The 5133-nt window shown below is 41.4% G+C and overlaps 1 long non-coding RNA gene across 1 annotated transcript; it reads right to left on the bottom strand.

The window, feature by feature from the left end:
• Positions 1-387: 387 nt before the first annotated feature.
• LOC119404364 (uncharacterized) lies at positions 388-4546 on the bottom strand. Its single transcript, XR_005186251.2, has 3 exons — positions 4508-4546; positions 3005-3149; positions 388-442 (listed from the first exon to the last, which is right to left on the bottom strand). It is a non-coding gene; the product is annotated as an uncharacterized LOC119404364 (long non-coding RNA).
• Between the last annotated feature and the right edge of the window lie 587 nt (positions 4547-5133).

Raw genomic sequence — 5133 nt, 5'->3', positions numbered from 1 at the left:
TGTGTAAATGTATCGAATAATAGTTTGAAAATAGTGTAGCTAAATTTTCTTTCATATCGGCACCGCCAGCTAAGAGCATTCGTGTGGTTTGTTAAAGCTATTATTTTTTTCCTGAGCTCTGTTAAAACGATAGGGACAGTAAAACATGTACAAACAAATTATGTTAATGTTTTTGTGTCCCTGTTTTCTTGTCTGCAGTGAAAAAGAAAGCATGAAAAGCAGCAAGCAATGTTGTGTCCACTATTGTTTGGGGCAGGTTTAAGAAACACATTACTCCAATTTTGCAATTAAAACTTACTGAAAGTTCTGACAGTGCCACAGCAGCATCCAACTCTTCTGTTATGTCTTCATTTTCAGCAACCTGGGCCTGTGAGGGTACTTTCTTCGCTCTCCTATAACCCCTGTGCCGCCTTGCTTCCGCCAGCCGTGAAATGAACACGCTCTGAAATTGGGCAGTGTTGCATGAAACCAGCTTTAAATTACATACGTAATTAAAAGAATACCAAGAATGTATGTGTGTAAAAATTGCAAATGTGCAAACATGTGAACTATTACGTCTGTAACAGGTACAGACAAAAGAACGGGCAAAAACAAGCGGCTTGCTTTTTCAATTGTCCATATGGTACCTGTAATGTGCAATACTTTTTTGTAAAATCCAGTCAGTTTTATAGACTTGAAAACCAACACTGCTGACAAGTTTTGTAGTAAAGTGCTGATCATCACACACAAGCACCTTTAAGGCAGGCTTAAGATAAATTTTTCTGGAAGTCACACATGCTGGTATTCTATTGTGATTAGCATTCTTTGGCAATTGCACACAGTTATAGTTATGTGTGTTTACTAGGGGTGCGCGAATAGTGAAATTTCACCTCGAATCGAATTCGAATCGAATAATGCCGAATAGTGGCCAAAAATATCAAATATCGAATAGTATATTTACACGAAATGTGTACCGCCATTTGCGGCAAGACAAAGAAAAAATCAGGGACGCTACGGCGTACCGACAGTTTTATTACGCACTTGTTCAGGAGTGGCTTTTGTTTCAGTTTTTATGGGTGCGCAAGCATGTTGATAGAAGAGCCGCCATTCCAGTCAGCAGCGCCACTCATAACCTCCTCAGAGAGGGGGGTACGGTATCTAGTTTTGTTTCCCCATGGTCGCGCCATACGGCTCATCTGACAACGTTAATGTGCTTCATCGCCATGGGTGCTCCGGACTCAAAAAACTTCGGGTGCCCATTCACAGCAGCGTTTTACCTGCGTGCCGAAACGATGGACGTTTCTGAACGAATGGTTCGGTGCGGCAGTGGCGACTGCACAGCGTGAACAAATTTTTACATGCAAAACCAATGGCCGAGGGTTTCGCAGGCCAAAGTCAGGACGTTTTACGGCGCTTGCTGCATACGCCACCGAACTACGCAAGAAGTCGTTTCGCAAACGAAGTTGTGAATGGCTTGACAGTTTTCTCATGTGTTTTTCTACGTGCGGAAATTGCATAATTTCCATTAAGATCAGCATGTGCTCGCTTTTGAACCAGGATGTCAGTGAAAGCTTTAACGGAGGGCCTACTGTAACGACGTTACTGTTAGTTTGTGCCACCCCACCCTAACGAAGTTGCACTATTGGCCTTTGTCGCGTTTTAGATATTCGTCCTGTCGAATTATTCGAAACTTCGAATACTACCTATTCGAAAGTCGAATCAAATTATTCGATTAGGCACTATTCGATTCGAATTCGAAACTCGAATATTCGCACACCCCTAGTGTTTATTCATGCCTAGCCTCACTCATGCCAACAGGGCTCACTGGGCATGTAGCGTGCATCAGTGAAACTATCTGATGTCAGCTTGAGTCAACCGAGTATATGCCACTGGGCGTGGACCAATCTTTAATACACCACATTCAATGCAGCTGTCAGGTTAGGCCTATTATTCCCAGCATGGGAGCCCTAAGCACGTTCGCGTACATCTTGACGGACATTCATAAAGTTGTTCTTTTCCATTCCCCTTAACTTCAGTCGCTGGGTATGTACAATCAGTATGCATCCGTACGCATTCGTACCCATAGGTCGGCATTAAAAGGTGGAACTCACTCATACTCAACAAATATATTTGGCACTTAAGGTTCACTCGGACTCAGACTCACCATTTTCCTCAGCTGGTCTCACTCGGACTCAGACTCACTGAAAATTTTCTGACCCTGACCCACCTTGGACTCAAACTCATCAAAATACTACGCACACGGACTCACTCAGACTCACGGGCCGATCTGAGTCTGAGTGAGTATGAGTGATTCGACTCATGAGTGAGTTTGCCGACCTATGTTCATACTCCACTGCAGTGAACCTCCACAATGCTAGCTGGTATTGATGGATACGTGTCGCTCTTCAGAGTAATAAAAATTGTTTCAAATTAGATTAATTTCTGGTACAATCATAATGACGTCGTTATATGTAGTACAATATTGTTTCAATACTTGCTCAGACATGCGCCATGTGCTCACTTTAAAACTCTGTCAAATGGTGTGGAATATACCAAAAATCCACTCAAGTTTAGGAAAAGATATTAAATAAAGCCTTGCAAAATGTTAGAAAGCAAACGTCGCTGGAGACTTTGGACAACTGGACTTCGTCTTTGTGACTGCAGCAATGGTATAACAGATGCTCATCAAGCCAAGTTGGAGTTTGTGCATCATACAGGGTGGCAATGTGGTCTGTCGTTAGGTTATACGCTAAGTTATGTTATAATACGGACTAACATTGAGATGACTTCTGAAAAAAATTTTCAACACTCTACAAACTCTGAAATGTTGTACTAAGGATATCGTACAACACCCATTAGGATCCTTGTGATTACTTTTCAAATACTACCACTTTTTAAATTTACTGCTTTCTGACCTTCGCTTAGATTGCCGTATGTTCAGTGCATGAAAAAATGCAGTACAATGGGAGAGATAGCTGGATGAAGTAAAAAGGTGTTTGCAAACCAAGTACAATTTGAAAATTACCTTTGGTGACTTTGTCCTTCCCTGCTTGTCTTTTTGAGCTCTTTCCCAAAGCATGTTTGGATACACAGATGCTAAAGATTCTCCTAAAGCAGAGTATTTCCACCGACGGATGGCATGGTTTTCATCCTGAATTAAGCCGTTTTTACTGAAAAATAATTAGGGTAAACACTTCAGTTGTGATCACTCATGTACATTTAATTATAACCAGGTTCCTAAAATAAGTGACCATATAGGGTAGCATGTACAGTGCTTTTATTAGTTCACATGGAGCAGTTGCATGTGAACTCGTAACTACTGGCGTGCTAAAATTCCCAATAAGGCTGACACTCACTGGGAATCTTAATCAATGCCAAAGGCTGTAATTCAGAAGCACTAAACAAGCTCGGCGCACTGGCGGACAATATACACAGACTTATGGTCACAGTTGCGAACAGAAGGGGGTGACTCAAGAACAACCTACTCAGTCTTCCATGCCTTGTTCAAAAGTCATTTTACCTATATGGCGCCTTTCCTCAAATGAAGTAAAGCTGGGAAGAACAAACTTGATACGCTCATTGGGTCCGCTCTCAAAAGAATACCTGGCCTACCACAGTCCACTAGCATGGAAAAGCTCTTACAGTTTGGCCTTCACAATACAATTCATGAACTAATCGAGGTGAATCATGCCACACAGATCTCTAGGCTTTCATTAACTAAGCCAGGCAATAAGATTCTTGACCAGGCAGGTGTACTGCCCAAGCAATCGCCGCTTTACAGGCACCCTCAGTCTAGGGAAGCTAACCATATTTTTAGAACCCATACCAAGAAACATTCATCCAGTGTAAAATGAGGGCTAGAGAATTGCACGACAAAAAGCCATCCTTAAGAGAAGGAACCCACATAAAGCTGATTCTCTTAGTTGATGCGGCCAAGCACAGTAGAGAAGATAAGCATGCAGTCTTGGTTGTAGATGTACATGGAACGCTGATTAGCACAGCGTCCGTTTGCATGAAGCACATTCAGGTGGCGGAGGAGACTACGATATCCTTGGCCCTCCATACTACCAAGGGCCCAATGAATGTCTACTCAACGACTTTATAATGACACTATCAGCATTGCGCAACATGTGCCAAATTTCTGAATGTGCTTTCATGTGGGGCATTCTTATAAGTGCTCCATTCAACCTGGCAAGATATGCATCTGTGGCGTGGCAATGCTTACACATTTAGCAAACAAAACAAATTGCACTGATCCTAATAACAAAGCTTATCTGATAAAGTGTGCATAAAGTAGCTAATACTTAACGATGGTAAGAATTCATGTTCTGTCATTATAAACAAGCATGGTATGTTTAGATCAATCATTTAGATGATGATCTTATTAGTTTTTTATTACACGACCAGCTGACTGAGTTTATGCTTTTACTATACTGTACAAGAATGTATTTGTTATTCTTTCAGATATATGAACGAGTACGCAGACATTATGTGAAATTCAACACTGGACTATAATTATAATACATACTCAAGAAAGTGAATAAGTTCATGGCGGAGCTGCCTTGATTGTCGACGGTGCTCCCTTTCACTCAGGTCCAATCCATTGAGTAGTGGCTGAACAACTGGTGAAAACTGAGGTAGGCGGTTATCAACAGACCACCAGACGCTGAAAAGCGTAGACTGTAGGGAGGCAAAATTTAAAACAGACTTTGTAATTTCATTCTTCAGGATACACATCTCAATAGTGATTACCAGTTCACAAACACGACGTAAGATGCACAAAAAACCAAATGTGACAAATAAACGTGGGCCATCAACAGTGGAACATATTGCACACCATCACCTATGAAGTACAAAACAATATTGTTTCACAGCTACCAAACAGATATGTAGTCAAGAGAAAGCTTAGCACACCGTCATCTTTATACACAGGCAAATATGACTTGAGAATTAGAAAATAATCTTTCAGCACTAACTTGAAGCTACAGTAACAGGTTTCTTGTATGTAGGTACCAATGCTGCTTCTTAACGCAAACCTTGTACAAAGTTTTGTGTGACCAACAAGTCTTACAACACAGGCTGTATATGTGCCGCAGTGTATATGCATTGAGGAATACGAAACCCCTTGGTACCTCTGGAATACCAATACACTGG

This window comes from Rhipicephalus sanguineus, chromosome 9 (genome assembly GCF_013339695.2).
Source record: "Rhipicephalus sanguineus isolate Rsan-2018 chromosome 9, BIME_Rsan_1.4, whole genome shotgun sequence".
Classification (NCBI taxonomy): domain Eukaryota; kingdom Metazoa; phylum Arthropoda; class Arachnida; order Ixodida; family Ixodidae; genus Rhipicephalus; species Rhipicephalus sanguineus.
The sequence above is the reverse complement of the archived record's forward strand: the minus strand, read 5'-3'. Positions and strand labels throughout refer to the sequence as shown.